The following is a 16,911-nucleotide window of genomic DNA, read 5'->3' on the forward strand; positions in this document are numbered from 1 at the left end:
CGGGCCTGCTCTTGGATATATCTGGATATTATGTTAAATTACAAGGAAAAAAAGATCAAAGCAAGTAACTTGCAAGGATCCAGGCAGGAAAAAGCAAAATATCTAAGAGGTGACCCAGCAAGGAGCAAGTCAGGGCTGGTTTCAGACTTCCTTTGAAGCAACAGACTCGCGTCTACAGAGTTGTTAAAAAGAAAGGGCTGTGGCTTGATGACTTTCTCATCTTCCAAAGACTTTGACACAGAGAGTCTTACAAATTGTTTCCTCATTTGTCAGACTGGGCTCCCTTCTTTCAGTCCTTCCGGCAGGAGACTGTTAGAGAATAAAATGACATAACGCAGGCAGCAGACTTAGCAGGGTTCCTACTCACCCTGGTTTTCTGTGATACTGGCCACAGCACATGATCATTAAAGATGCTCTCTTCCATGGGGCCACATTGAGGTGGGGGTTTTGAACTTCTCAGATGTCCAGGGGAACTACTGGATCTTTTAATTTGAAGCTCAAGAGAGAGCTTTGAGAGGGAGGTGGTTTTCAAAGAGAGAACGTGGGGATGAAGATGGTTCGCAGAGCCAACGGGACAGATTTAAGCACCAGGAAAGTGTGATGTTTGGGTATGAGAGGAGGTCACAGTGCACCACGCCTGAGGATGAGCAGAGGATGACCTAGGACAGGTCCAAACCCAAGCTAAGCTGGCTCATGGGATATGTTTTTGGCTGGGGATCCCACTAGACTGTCCATGAAGACCAAGTTACCTAATCTATGGCAAATATCTCTTTGTGGATGTACCACGATCAGCCAGAAATCTCCAGGCACTTGCCGGGACGGTTATGGGGCCACCAACTGTTTATTTACTATTCCTCTCCGCCCCTGCAGCATTTGCCCTGCCCAGGATGGCAGGTTTAACTGTTGGCACTTGAGTCTTGTTGGGGACTCTGCCGGTCAAGTTTTCACTCTCTTCCTGTCAACACGCGGGGCCTTCACTCGCACTGTCCAGATCAGGGTAGATTAATTGGGACTAGACCCTTTGGTGCTTGAACATGGTATGATTAGGGAAATGTACAAAATCAATTTGACCCAGCCAGATTCAATTCTCCCTAATCAGAGAGATAGAAAACTCAAGTGGAATAGTGCAGAAGAAAATGACTTTGTTCTGGCAGTTTCAATGCCTCCTGCTGTAAACTCGCCTCGTAGAGTCTGGACAGGCTGTGCCAGGGCACTGGGAAGGCTGTTACCTACTGCTTCCTCCTCTGAGAAATCCATTTCCTTCCCTGCCACACCCGGAGATATCCCGCTTCCTCTGAGCTGCCCAACTGTGCCCACGTTGACAGCTGAATGGGGACCCTTTGAATCATTTCTGTACCTTTATTCTTCTCTTGCTGCTTCTGATTTTTGTGTGGACACACTTTCTTTTGGGGGGGATAGGGGTCACACATGGCGGTGCTCAGGCTTACTCCTGCCTCTGCGTTCAGGGATCACTCCTGGCAGAGTTTGGGTGGGGAGAACCATATGTGATGCTGGGGATCAAATACAGGTTGACTGTGTGCAAGGAAAGCACCCTCCCTACTATACTGTAAATCCAGTCCCTGGGTGGACACACTTTTTAAAATTTTTTTAATCATTTATTTGTTTACTGTGGGAGGGGAGAGTGTGTGTCCCAAGTGGTGATCAAGACTCCTAGGGGCCATCCTAGGGATTCTCAGCCAACAGGGCTAGTGGGTTCAATGCACTGCTCAGGCCTTGAGATACTGGGGTGAGCCAGGGTCATCCGTAGCAGTGCTTGGAGGCTTCTGGGACTGTCTTTGGTGATGCTGGGGCAGGGGGAGGGGGCCTGTGTTGTTGGTTCAATGGCACATGAAGCCCAACCTTGATGCCTGTGCATCAAGGTCTTGGTCCTGGAGAAAGTAAGGGCACTCTGCTGTAACGGGGGCAGTGTGGCAGCGTAAAGGATCAGGGAGACCCGCAGGCCCTCTGCATCCTTTTGAGTGGTGGGCACCCCTGGGAGCCGCTATGCAGGGTGGCTGAAGAGCCTCCTGGGAAAGGGCAGAGCACCGAGTCTGACCCCTGCAGGGACTTCCTTGACCCCCGTGGGCCTCTGTGGTCCCAAACTTGAGACAGGGTGGCAGCAACAGGTCTTCCTGCAGGATTGTTGGCCTTAAATTGCATAAAATTGCAGAGCCCTTAGCAGGCTGCTTGGGTCAGCAGCGGGGCGACTGTCATGTCAGCGGTGACAGCCACAGTGGCCAGGACCCCTTTTCTGGAGGACACTGAGCTTCAGAGGTGGCACAAACCATCTTCAGGAGGGTAAGAGGAAAAACTGCAGGTCTGAGAAATGTAGTCCTGGAATTGGGCGGGAAGGGGATGCGTGTCCAAGAAGCTGTTGTCATTTGGTTTGGGAACATAGGGATTCAGGTTTTTTTTTTCATTTTTGGCTTTTTGGGTCACACTTGGCGATGCCCAGGGCTTAGTCCTAGCTCTGCACTCAAGAAATTATTCCTGAAGGTACTTGGGGGACCATATGGGATGCTGGGGATTGAACCCGGGTTGGTCTTGTGCAAGGCAAATGCCCTACCCACTTTATTATTGCTCTGACCCCCAATTTTGCTTTCCGAGACTCCCAACCCCAGAAGCCCCCTTAGAGCAGTGCATTCCAGGAGCCCTTTCTTATCTGTCACTGTCACTGTCCTCCCGTTGTTCATCGATTTGCTCGAGCGGGTCCAGTAACATTGTGAGACTTGTTACTGCGTTTGGCATATCAAATACGTCACGGGTAGCTTACCAGGCTTTTCTGTGACGGCAAGATACTCTCTGTAGATTGCCAGGCTCTCCAAGAGGGGCAGAGGAATTGAACTCGGGTTAGCCGTGTCGGCCGTGTGCAAGGCAAATGCTCCTACCCGCTCTCCTGAGAACCTTGGGCTCCTGTCGTTCCATAGGAGACCCAGTGCACAGTGCAGGACACAAGGGGACCCAGCCAGCAGCAGGGCCGTAGGGGGAAAACCTGAGTATGCCCCAAACCAGCCTCCCAGAAGCCTTACCTGGGGCTGGCAAGATCACAGAGGGTGAGGGATCTGCCTTGCACGTGGCTGACCCGGCCAGGAGTGATGCCTGAGAAAAGTAAGTTTGCAGCAGTAAGTGCTGAGCATAGCCGGCGCGATCCCCCTCAAGCCCAAGCCAACCAAATAAAAACATCCCTGAGCTCCCTGTATATGGCAGTGGGGACCGGGACCTTGGCATGGTTCCACTCACTGATGGAAGCCAGGCCTAGAGGCGAGCTCCTGTCACTCAGCCCATGAGCCCCCACGTGTGGCCAGAGCGCCTGTTTGCCCTGCCAACCGACAGTCAGGGGGTGATGTTGATCCCATGTCTTCCTTCCCAGGTGCCTCCAAGATAACAGTGCCACCCCCTGGGGACCATAGACTTGACTGATGTTGGCTTTACCAATGCCAGGTCTGAACCATTGCTGTGTCTTCTTTTCTCTGTGTCTTGAAATGTAATGACCTGTGAATAATCGCGAATAATTTGCACATTTGACATCATCAGTCTTGGCCAATTCCATCCAATTATTTGTTAATAAACACCCAGAACTCACCCCCCCCCCCCTATCCCCACTCCCACCCTCCACTCACCGCCCTGATACCTCTGGCTGGAGTTTTATATTTCCCAGTTTAAAATGAAAAGCTGGGAGGCTGAGTAGGCTATAGTACCTGTCTCTTTTCTCACTGAATATTTATAAAGATTTTTATTTTGGTGGGGCTCTGTAGCACCCAAGGTTTACTTGCTGATCATTTGCATGGTGAATTTTTTTAAAGTCCTAATTATCTGCAAAAGGTCAAATATTTACTTTATCTATATAATTCAATTTCCCAAAGGCCTTTGGGATTCAAATTAACGCCCTTGTAATATCTTCATTGAAAAAGAAGATTAATTATGCTTACATGGAACCTAATTTGGCTTATCAGACCTTTAATATGGCTGTGATCGTGAATGCATTTAAATTTAGGATTATGAGGGTGATCCCGGTCCCTTATTTGGGAGACTTTTAATATTTGTCATTATTTTTATGCATATCATTTTTCCCGCCTGCTCAGGAAAATTAAAATGTCGGTTCTGAAAGAAATAAACATTATGTATTGACATTGGTAATTATGTTTTGGTATTTAAGGATGCATAAAAAACTGCACACAGGGCCTCAAATATAAATTTGCAGTTAATGTCCTCAGACAGGAATTGGAGTCTTTCTGCTTGACTCACTAAGCTAGGAACAGTCTCTCCCTGGGGTGAGGGGCCATGGTAGCTGGGGGTAGGATTTTGGTGCATCATTTTCATTGGTGCCTATGAATGCTTAAAGGTTTGAGTAGCCCCAGACACTCTGAATGTAGGGTCAGGAAGCCTCAGAAGCTGCATGATTGTGCTCAAATATCAGGGACATGTCCCTGTCCCTCGGCGTCCATTGGCAGAGTAGGGTCTGGGTGAAGAGCTTTGACCCCCCCGCCCCCCAAACATACACACATCAGGGCACTAGTCCTGGGAATCTGTGGGATTCCCAAATGGTAAGTCAGAGTTTGGGTTGGTCTCAGTGAGTTATTGCTGCCTAACAAATCCTTCCTATGCCTAGTGACTTCAAAGAACTCTTCAATGTTTTTCTAACCTGATGCCCCCTGCCCCTCCCCCCACCGCTACCCCAGCAATTCTGCTGATCTGGGCTGGTCAGGCACATCTGAGTATACGTTAGGTCAGCTGGCAGGTGGGTTGGGACTGGGCAGGGGGCTTTGGGTGAGGTGTCTTGTGTGTTTCTCATTCTCCAGCATAACAGGAGGAGGAGGAGGAGGGGGAGAAGGAGGAGGAGGAGGAGGAGGAGGAGGAGGAGGAGGAGGAGGAGGAGAAATAGGAAAAAAGCATTTGCAGGTGTTCGCTAACATCTGGTTTGCTCAATCTCATTGGTTGAAGTCAGTGACATAGCTGTGTCCAGTGACAATGTGGGGAGGAACAAAGAGGAACCACCAAACCCGGGTTGGTGAGGTGGTCAGTCTAGCCCAGTTGTCATCTCGGCTCTGCCCTCACTGGCTTTGGAAACAACGGCTTGAGATGGCATGGAGTGGAGATTCAGTCTCATCTGTCAGGGAGGAGAGACACAGTGAGGTTAAATGTGACAATCCCATTGAGGGCAAGTAGCTGCCCAGGAATCCTGATGCAGAAGGCCAAGGGAGGATAAATGCCCAGACATGGGCATGGCACGATTGCATGGAAAATCAGGGCCAGGGACATAGTTCAGTGGGCTGAGCACAAGTTTTACATGCAGGAGTCTCAGGTTCAATTCCTGGCACTACTTGGTTTTCCAGACACTGATAAGAGTGGCCCTCATGTTCTGCTCAATGTGACCCCAAACTTAAACACAATAGTGAAAAATTGGAGCATTTCTGGTATTCTACATGGAGGCCAGCACCTGTGTGATCCACTTATGCAGCTGGAGGCACCAGCTTCTTGGAGGGTTGCATTGGAGGCCATGGAGGGGCTGGGAGGAGACTCTGTAGACCTGGGAATGTATCCTGGGGACCTTAAATCCCACATTCAGAGACTATATGATGGGAGTGTGGGACAGGGCGAGCCTCTATCTCCTGGGTTCTTGCCCTGGCCAAGTTGACTCAAGGTGTCAACTCCCTCCCCCTTTGTCCTTTCCCAGCTCATTGTTACTCTCCACTTGGTTCTCAGGAGATGCCGCTCTGCTTTCTGAGTCTCTAGGTCTTTCTCTTCTAAATGCTCCATGTAGCAGGATTCCATTTTCTGTGGTCTTAGGGCTTCTGGTTTTCTTCACTGAGCAGAATGTTCTCCAGACTTGTCCGTGTTATAGCAAAGGAATCTTATTTCTTTCTGTGGCCAAGTACCAATCCATTCTTTTTCCGGTGGATAACTAAAGATAGCTCTGCTATCCATTAATTTTACTTTTTTCCTCTTCTTGAGCCCCAAAGTGTTTACTGATTACAAAATGCAATGACTCTGCCAGATTAAATGCAAAGGAAGAGACTATATCTCAGGATTTTTCACAGGAAGAAGCTCATACAAATGGGACTCCATTCCCAGGCAGATTGCTTTAGCAATGAGAAATATGCTCAGTGCACAGAAATAAGGATCAGTATAAAATATGATGGTAATCTATAATCTATATTATGCAATATTATATGGTCATGTAGTTTTATAGTCTTTGACATGAAAGACTATTCAGGATGTGAAGTTGAGCCAATTATATGATTCCATTCAAATTTTTAAAATTTAAACACCCTGATATACAAAGTTGTTCAGAATACAGTTGTTTCAGGTATTCAATGTTCCAACACCAATCCTACCACTAGTGTGACTTTCCCCCCACCAATGTCCCCAATTTTTCATCTACCCCTCAAGTCTGCCTTCTTAGTGGGCACAAAAATATTTAGTTCATATTGCTTGTTACAGCAACACTGTAAACAAAATTATCAGGAAATAGATAAATAAAATTAAATTGTGGGGCCGGAGTGATAGCACAGCAAGTAGGGCGTTTGCTTTGTGCACGGCCGACCACGGTTCGATTCCCAGCATCCAATGTGGTCCTCTGAGTACTACCAGGAGTAATTCCTGAGGGCATGAGCCAGGAGTAACCCCTGTGCATTGCCAGGTGTGACCCAAAAAGAAAAAGTGAAAAAAAGAAATTGTAATCATTGTTAGGTCTCACAATGGTGTTACTAAAGTTATGGTCTGAGGATGTATTGAACTGGTTGAGGCTTCTGTGCTGCTTTTGCTCACTGAACATGGTGGGCGTCTCTGTGACTTTCCAATAAGACTTACTAAAATCCTGCTGTGAAATTTGGAGGAGGTGTCATGTGAGGCCACATATGCAGCCACTTGCTCCGGGAGGCTGTCAGCTGGGCTGTCTACATGTTAGAGAATGTCGGACATGGGAGACTGCTGGGCCTATTCAGAAGGAGGGGAATCTGGCTCCCCCTATTCTGGGAAGGACTCAGAGTTTACAGTCTGGAGTTCAATCTACCTGGAATAATTTGGTGGCTTGATGATGCATGCGTCAGGCTCATCCAAGTGTGTGGAGAGTGGTCTCAGCATGACTTTAGCTGGGCCCTGGAGGTCTTCAGCTGTCGGGCCCTGGTGAGGACAGTCAGGCACAGGGTAGGAGACTCTGCTTTGTTCTCTTCCGGGAGCTTGGTGTGATAATGTGATAATTTGAGCCTCGTGCATAAAGGAACCGGCAGAGGAACCCAGGTATGCGGGACCCGGGGCTTAGATCTCCAAGCCTGCCCGATTTGGGACTGGACCTTCCAGTAGCTAGACAGTTACACCCACTAACTGCCGTGTAACCCCAACAACGGCCAGGATCCAGAGATTATCAAACCAAGCTCCTGGAAGAGAACAAAGCAGAATCTCCTACCCTGTGCCTGACTGTCCTCACCAGGGCCCGGCAGCCGAAGACCTCCAGAACCAGCCTCAACCATGCTGAGACCACTCTCCACATGCATGAAGGTACCAGCAGCAGAACAAAGGCATGCAGGTCCCGGGATTGAGATCTCCAAGCCTGCTCAGATCGGGGCTGAGCATCCTCCACCCGGATACTCCACCTTCCAGTAGGCAGGGGTCACACCCACCAACTGCCCTCCAGCACCGTGTAATCCCATCAACAGCCAAGACCCAGAGACTATAAAACCCAGCTCCCGGAAGCGCGCGGCTGCGAATGCCTTGTTATCTCATTCTTGCTTTTGACAACCTGGCAGGCCACCGAATGTAACCTGTCCACACGGCGGAGTCTGGCAAACTCCCCGTGGCATACCCAGTATGCCAAATACCAGTAACAGTGATGGGTCTCATTCTCCTAACCCCGAAAGAGCCTTGAATGTGGCACTTTTTAAAGTCTCAGGGCTAGGATGAAGGAAACGTTACTGGTGCCTGCTTGAGGCAATCAACGAACAACAGGATGATCGTGATCATGATTATGTATATTCCATTTTTATAAAATGATGCTTTCATGTCATGCACGCCTAGAAGGAGATTCACCCAAACATGCACATGAAGGAAGGGTGTAATTCCAAATGGCATGCAAACATTTTTTGGGGGGTGGGGGAGTGAAACTGGGGCCAGGCAATTGGGGCATCATGAGGTAAACCGACAGGAGTGTTCACTCCCCCTCGTGGACACCAGGATGTCGCCTGCATTTGGGAAAAGGACCTCCACATTATCCCTCTTGGTGAGTACTAACAAACTGATAGACTTGGTGAGAAAATTTCTGGCTCTGAGCTCACTAACAGCCAGAGTAAAGAAGGAAAGATGCATTGACAGCTTATTTTCGGTTGCTTTTGGTGACTCTGGAGAGAGGAGAGACCTGCTCCTCCAGGGCTTCTGGGAGAGGGTCTTCCCCACAGTAATGACTAACTGCCAGCGAGCCGCAATCACAAGAGTCCCTGCTTGTAAGAGCCATGAGGGCAGTTGGTGAGGGGCTTATCCAGGCCTGTCAGGGGAGCTGCTCTTGACTGCCAAATGCATGCTGGGCTCTCGTAACCCTCACCATTCCAACTCTCGGGCGCAGAAACACCACCCGACTCCTCATCTTGCAAGATTTCCATTTCTTCTGAGAAATGATTGGCCCTGACTCGCTGGGTGACTAGATGAAGAGTTGCAGGCTGGTAGCAGGGCTGGGAGGTTGATTCCCATGGCATCGGGGGCTGCCTTCTTTGCACAGACCTTTCCATGGGAACCCTCAGTGGCTTTTCCACAGAATCTAAAGCTGGGAATTAATTTATCAGCAGAGTGTTGGGGCACTTCCTGATATCCTACTGAAACCCCCAATTCGTTTTGCTCCCTGAGCTCAGAGAATTTTTCCTCAGATGATGATCTGACTCATGTTTGGGGACTTGGAATGCTGAGGTTACTTCCTGCCCCATCTCAGCCTGAACCACATTAGACTCTTGCAGTATTTCCCACACTGGGACCCTTGAGACACTCACCTGCCCTGTCCCTGTTGGTTCTTCTGGCCATCTCACATTGTTCCTTCAGGACTCAGAACTGTTGTCACCTCCTCCAGGAAGTCTCCCTGACTCCCCACACTGGGTCATGGTTCTCACTCTGTGTCCGCCTCTGCCTCACACCTCCTCTACCTGATCTGTCAGTCTCATGGGTCTGTCTCTTTCACTGGCCAGGGGCCCCTTGCGGCCACCTCTGTGTTTCCAGCATCCAACACAATGTTGGACTTATGGTTCAGGCCCAGCCCTACTGATGGCTGGCCCCTTATGATGCCCTACTTGCCTGGCCTGTTTCACTTCCCTCCAAAAAATGTTTGCATACCATTTGGAATTACACCCTTCCTTCATTTGCACACTTGGGTGAATCTCCTTCTAGGTGGGTATGAAATGAAAGCATCATTTTATAAAAATGGGAGATTAAAATGGGAGATTAAGCCTTTGTGATGTAAGTGTGTGTGCGTGCGTGTGTGTGTGTGTGTGTGTGTGTGTGTGTGTGTGGTGTGCATGTACACGCGTGCGTGTGTGATGCAAGAAAGACAAAGTACTGCACAAATCCCATAAATATAAGCGCAGGCAGTTGCATACTTAACCTTTCCAAAGCTCTTCCACAACTCCTGACACCTGACTGCCACCCTCTGAGCTGCACTGGGCTGCATGATCACGTCCGTCCTCCAGCTGGGGAGAGAGGCTCTAAGAGGAGAAGTGACTTGTCACATGTGTGGAAGGAGGCCGGAACAGGTGCCAACCCAGTCTCCCGGTCGCCTCTCCTTACAGAGCCAGGAGCAGGGGGGTTAAAGGGGGCTGGGTCACGAGGCAGCATTTCTGCTGTGCTTCTAAGCTCTGGACAGGATTTGGAGGCCAGGGGACACCTGAGTAGGGGCACAAGCCAGGAACCTGGAACCTGCAGCTAGTTATTAACCATCTGGCCACTGAACTTCCTGACCAATGAACCATCTGACCAGTGAATCACGTAACCACCAAACCATCTGGCCTCTCTAAGCTTGACTGAGGCCATTGGGCCCGCACATGGTGGTTTGATCTTGGGGAACCCAGAGTGTCACGCTTAGAAGGGGATTTAGCCCCGTGGGCCACAGGGAAGGGGGATGAGCGTGAAGTCCAGGAAATCCACAGCAACATTCAGGCAAGAGGCAGTGGTGGCAGGGCTGTGGAGACAGTACATAGGTTCAGGCTCGTGTTTTGCCTGTGTCTGACCATGGTTGGCTCAGCACAAGTTCCTTTGAGCAACCACTGGTTACAGTCCTGGAGGCACCTGAGACTTGGTGGTCCCTGATACTAGACTTCTGCCCAAGCACCATATCCTCAGTCCATAGCATTGAACTGCCTGGCTACTGAATTGTCTGGCCACTAACCATCTGACCACTAAACGGTGTGGTCACTAAGATGCCTGACTCTGAAATTTCTGTTCACTGAACCTTCTGTCCACCGAATCACCTGACCTCTGACCTGTATGACCACTGAACCACCTGACCTTTGAACTATGTGGCCACTAAACTTCCTGACCAGTGAACCATATGACTGCTTAATCACCTAACCGCTAAACCGTCTGGCCACTGAACTTCCTGACCAATGAACCATCTGACCAGTGAATCACCTAACCACTGAACCATCTGGCCACTGAAACTTCTAAGTATTGCCAGAAGTTGCCCTCTGAGCTCTGCTTGGGAGCCCCCTTCCCAGAAATGGTAGGATGGACTGGTGGGGACATCAGGCAGAAGCCAGACTTCTCCTGTCCTTTGTCCTTGGTCTGACCTTGGCTGGGGTTCCCCATCAATCTCTGCCTCAGAGGAGAGATGATGTGCATCCTCTCTGAGAGGTCTCAGGGTCTGGGGGAAGGACCACATTGGCGTGGGGGAAACAGGGCCTAGGGAGGGGGGATCCTGGAGGTGGGGACAGCAGCTGCCACCTCTGACTTCCACAGGGGGTCAGTGTGACATTACAGTTCCTCTTGCCACTCTGCCCCGCACACGCAGCAGGCCCTGGGGTTGAGGAATCTGGGTCAGCGAGTTATATTTGGATCCCCTGGTGGGCAGGCGTGAGGCCAGGTGGGCTGCGGGATGCAGAACCACTTGAGAATCCATTTGGCTTGTTCGTTCTTTTTTGTTCCCTTCTTTATTTTTTTTTTTCTTCTTCAGGTTTTAGAGTTTCAGAAGGAACTTACTGAGAAAGCCACATTTCTGTAAGGAGAGGAGAGCTCACCCTTTCCTGCCCAGAGTTCATAGGGGTCCATAGCTGCTTCTATTCCAGATTCCTCAGCTTCTCTCTCACCTGGAAGGGTGGGATCCACCTCAGGGACAGATCCGAACCCCCAGGAAGGATCCCTGCTCCCCTGGATCTCAGACTATCCTGCACATTTTTACAACTTTCTTTCTTTCTTTCTTTCTTTCTTTCTTTCTTTCTTTCTTTCTTTCTTTCCTTCTTTCCTTTTTGGGTCATACCCGGAGATGCTCAGGGGTTACTCCTGGCTCTGCACTCAGGAATCACCCCTGGCGGTGCTCAGGAGACCATAAGGGATGCTGGGAATCAAACCCAGGTCGGCCACGTGCAAGGCAAACACCCTAGCCGCTGTGCTATTGCTCCATCCCATTTTACAACTTTCTTGGTGGTTGCTGAGGAACCTAGACCAGAGAGGATGGTCTGATTTAGTTTTCTTTTCTTTTCTTTTCTTTTCTTTCTTTCTTTCTTTCTTTCTTTCTTTCTTTCTTTCTTTCCTTCCTTCCTTCCTTCTTTCTTTTTTGCTTTTCGGGTCACACCTGGTGATGCTCAGGGGTTACTCCTGGCTTTGCACTCAGAAATCACTCCTGGCAGTGCTCAGGGGACCATATGGGATTCTGGGAATTGAACCCGGGTCAGCCACATGCAAGGCAAATGCCCTACCCCCTGTGCTATCACTCTAGCCCCTGATTTAATTTTCAAGGATGGGGTTACTCCTGGTGGTGCTCAGGGCTCACTCCTGACTCCGTTACTCAGGCATCACTTCTGGTGGAACTTGGAGGATCGTATGTGGTTCCAAGGATCAGACTCGGATAGATCCTGTGCCAGGCAAACAGCCTCCCCTCTATACTAGCTCTCCGGCCCCAAGAGGGTCTGATTTTTTCTGGAACTTGTGAGTTAGTTGCAGAACCAGGTTGCACTCTTGGGCTCTTAACTGCATGAGCTCCACCAGCTCCACAAGCGATCCAGTTCCAGTGGAACTGTCATTGGATATGGATGTCTCCAGCAAAGAGCCCTTGCATTGGCAAAGTGACAGGAGCAATACTACATGCTTTCTCAGCCAGAAAGTGCCCTTGGGTTTCCACTGGGCAAAGGCTGGAGATGATGCATTGCTGCATCAAATCTTGCACCCAGAATATCTTTGGGGTTTACACTTAGATTTTTTTACAATGCTATTAGAGTGGCTGAGGTGACTAGAGCAGCAGTTGGGACTAGATTTTGGGGGGTACTTCTGAAAGCTAAGCTGGAGCCTGAGCTTCCCACTATCTCCAGGGATTCCAGGATTCAGATTTCAGGTTAGAAATTGATCACAGGGACGCACTTCCTAAACTGACCTTCCTGCAGCAGCCCTTGGCTGATAGATGACCCTTAGCTCTGGGCCAAGCATGGTGCTTCTCAGACTTCAGTGTGGTGAGAATACCCCCTGGCCTGCTGTCCAGTTGCCCAAACACCCATTTTGCTTACCAAAAAAAGCCTGGTGCCCTGTACAGTAGGGAGTGGTCCTCGGCTGCTGCTCTGTGGACACTGAGGACCATGAGTTGAATGAAGACTAGACTCTGCTACTCTTTCCCCCTGGGCATGGGTTGGGGAGGGTGAGGGTGGAGGGAGGGGGTTGGGGTGGGGTACATACACAAGCCACATAGCAACTTTCCTGCCCAGGGCAGGCTCATGTGTTGTGGTAGATCTCTATTGAAGACAGGATAGATAAAAGAGTCTGGTGAGTGGTTTACAGAACTTTCAACCCAGATTGTGGAGGCGAGATGCCCTCCCTCCAGGAGTCCTATCACTGTCACTGTATCACTGTCATCCCCTTGTTTGCTGATTTACTCAAGTGGGTGCCAGTAATGTCTCTATTTGTCCCAGCCCTGAGATTTTTTTTTCTTTGTGGGTCACATCCGGCGATGCTCAGGGGTTACTCCTGGCTCATGCACTCAGGAATTGCTCCTGGCGGTGCTTGGGGGACCATATGGGATGCTGGGAATCGAACCTGTGTCGGCCATGTTGGCTGCGTGCAAGGCAAACGCCCTACCCACTGTGCTATCGCTCCAGCTCAGCCCTGAGATTTTAGCAGCCTCTCCTTACTCGTCTTTAACAACAGTTGGAGGCCCTTTCAGGGTCAGGGGAATGAGACCTGTTAAATTTATTGGTTATGGCATATCGAATACGCCACGGGGAGCTTGCCAGGCTCTGCCCATGTGGGCAAGATACTCTCGGTAGCTTGCTGGCTCGCCGATATATATATATATATATGTATATATATGTATATTTCTCTCTATGGTTTGTTGCCTACTGTCTGAACTCCATCAAACATGGTGTGGTAATTATGGAAAATGGATAGGAAGTGTCCTGTAGCATGGAAGTGGCCTGGGGCATGGCAGCAGTTGGGTATTGGAGTTTGGCTGCCAGGGCTGGGTCCATTGGGGTGGGGAGGACTCTCGCCCGCCCCCCTGTGGGGTGTCCCGAGTGAAAACAGCCTGGCGCGGAGTCCCAGGTGTCCTATATGTGCACTATCTCTACTTTCTTTCCTGGAAGAACTTCCCCTTGAGAAAGCCCACTTCAAAGATGTTTGTCCCAATACACTAAGGCCCTTGGGTGTGTGAAAGACTAGCGGATAGATTAAAATAGGAGTTTCACCAAAGTATGTTCTTTGCTGATGCTGATGCTGATGCTGATTACTGGTTCTGAGCAATAAAAATTATATGTGGAGGACAATTCTGTCTCTGTCTACAAGGCTATGAGTCCCTGACCTCATGCTTTTTCTTTATTTCTGTCTCTTTCCTCGTCTTTCTTTCTTTCATTCATTTTTTTGTTTTGTTTTGTTTTGGGGCCAAACCTGGTAATGCTCAGGGCTTACTCCTGGCTCTGCACTCAAGCACTTGGTAGTGTTTGGGGGTACCAGATGGGAAGCCAAGGATCAAATTCAGGTTGGTCATATGCAAGGTAAGTGTCTCACTCACTGTAATATCTCTCTGGCCTCAACTGTCTCCTCTTAATCCTTGTAGCATCCTTGCTTCAGGCCTGTTCACTGGAGGCTGGTCCTGGGTAGATCTGCACCATGGAATGTCCTCTGTGCCTCTGACCCACCTGTTCTCTTTACCCTTCATGTTTAAGGGTGGGAGAGTTCCCCAGAGCAGCATGAAAGGAGGTAGAGAACTTGCAGCAGGCCCTGTTACCTGTAAACCCCCTTGAGCAGAGGAGCTACTGTTGGTTAGATCCCTCATGGATTTCCTGAGTTCTTGGGGAGGAACAGGAGCTGGTGGCTGATGGAGAATGCAGAGACACCCTAACTCTGCCCTGACAGCTTCTCTACATCTCTTTCGCACACCTTCCCAGTGTTATTTCTACACTCTCCCCCCACCTGAATCTCTGGTTACATTAATAGTTCCCTAAGTATTTTTAATTAGATTTTTCCAAGCAAAAGAAAGTTTCCAAAATTAATTAAAAGTTGCCTCACTGTAATTGTATAAAAGCAGCTTTTGCTTCTGAAAATTAAATTCTTATAATTAAACTCCTCTATCCATTTAAAGATTTCAGTGGAATGTTTATTATTCGTTTATTATGAGGAGACCTTGGGAGGCAGCTGCTCCCACAGCCAGGAAGGGGTGCAGGAGAGGCTGAGACGGAGATTCGTCGTCTTCAGGGACTTCCTGTCTCTAGAACAGAAAGATTGAGAGTTCAGTGCGAGCTTTAGCAGTTCCCAGAGAAGATGCGCTGTGTGGCTTCTTCTGCGTGACCAATAAATAGAAGAGCAGTGGTTGGTGGGAGCGGAAGTGGTAGCCAGCACCTGGTTTGCTTGGTTTGTGTCTCTTTCTCTGCCACTAGGAATGACAATGTCTCAGAAAGACAGAGGCGGATTCGATCAGCATAGGACCTGGAATAAACCTTCTCCTGGAGCAGAGACACTCCCTGCCACATCATTTCGTCATCATCATTTTGTCTATTAGATGGAAATGAAAAGCACTTGCATGTTTCATTGGCAAATACTAGACCTCCCTCTTCTCTTTCATTTCTGCCCGCAAAGTGGCTAAATGTTTTCTGAACTTCTCTCCATATCGAATTCACTTGTCAAGTGCAACTCAGAACATCCTAAGATACTACTAGTGTTTCATTATATTGCATGAACACTTCCATCCCCCAGCTCATAAATGCATTGTGGGTATATTTTCTGCCTGATGGTTTATTGGGAGAGAAGCAAAACTTTTTCCTGGACTGGGAAGATGGCTCTTGGGACTGGAGTTCCTTGGGCTTTGATAATTCTATCCCTGCCATAACATGACCTACAGAACACCATTGGCTGTAGTTCTGGAAGTGTCCAAGCACTGGGTGTGACACTGATGGACCACCAGCATGGCTAGGTCTAAATAGCAATGTTATAAGGCTGGTCAGTGGTCTCTGGTCAGTGGTCAGTGGTCCACTAAGCATTGCTTGGACTAATGCCCTCTCTCCTTCCAACCCCTAGTAGTTCTACCAAATGTCCACCACTTTGCATCATTGGAGTCTGTCCAGTGACTTTTCACGATGCTTTGTTTGGTCCTGGAGCAAGTACTATATACGTTCTAGTTATATAAACATCATTCTATTTATATAAACATATATATGGATATCTATATATCATTAAACAATGGTATAATCTACCAACTACCAGCCTTGCTTCTACTAGATTAGAACCTTCCATTAGATTAGGCTAAGACTAATATTTATTTACTTACCAGCATCTCAGCACCTGAAAGAAAGCAATACTTTAGGATTCAATAAACACACACTGGGATTAATTCACCTCAGGTCAATCAGAGGCCAGTATATGGTAGACCAGTTGCTCTTGGGACAATGATGCTATCGCCTCTTCAGATGCAGAAGCTGAGTGGGGCTTAGAGGATTTGTATATATCCCACAGTTTATGCCTGATCCAGTTTGCACTAGACTCCAAATATCTTTATTCTAGATCCAAAGTCTAAATATTAGACAGATTCATAGCACCTCCAGTACATGTGGAAACATAGACTGTGGTAGAATGAAAATTTAATCCTATTTTCTTTCAGAGAAATAGTCCTTCCTTTGTAATTAGTTAAGTCATGTCAAGGGGTCACAAGCTGAGTTGTCTAACAGACCATAAGTTCCTCCCCTAGAGATAGCTCAGTTTTAGGAACAAAGTTCTCCTATTGGCCTGTTGGATATTGATGTCATTTGAGACTTCATCAAAATATAAAATAATGACACCACTAGTATACCAGGTACAAAAATGCCATTCTCCAGGAAGCTTCTTAATTATTTCCTGGAGCATATTGGTGTTGCTTGCTGCATATTGCTGACAATAGTATTAGATGCTTTGTCTAACACCATTATGTACTTTTCCTTAGATCCATGGAGGCAAAGTACACACATTATATCAGTATTTATAGATGAGGAATAGGGAAGGCTAAGTGAGTAAAATGTCTTGCCTAAGTTCACACAGGTAGAAAGAAGGAGTTACAACTTCTGCAACTTCACTGTGATGCCTCATTTTGCTCTGTTCTTCCTACAAATGCTAGCTAACTGGCTATTTGTATGGCATATTGGAGACATAGTACTGGCACATAGGTGGCATGCAATAAGAGCTGAATGCATGAGTGTGTGCATGAAAAGGAAAGGGGCAGACAGGACTGGAAGCCCACAGTCCCCCATTCAAGGCTGGTTGCTTCTTAGTTCTATGACC

Source organism: Sorex fumeus, unplaced genomic scaffold, assembly GCF_029834395.1.
Source record: "Sorex fumeus unplaced genomic scaffold, SorFum_2.1 ptg000129l, whole genome shotgun sequence".
NCBI lineage: Eukaryota > Metazoa > Chordata > Mammalia > Eulipotyphla > Soricidae > Sorex > Sorex fumeus.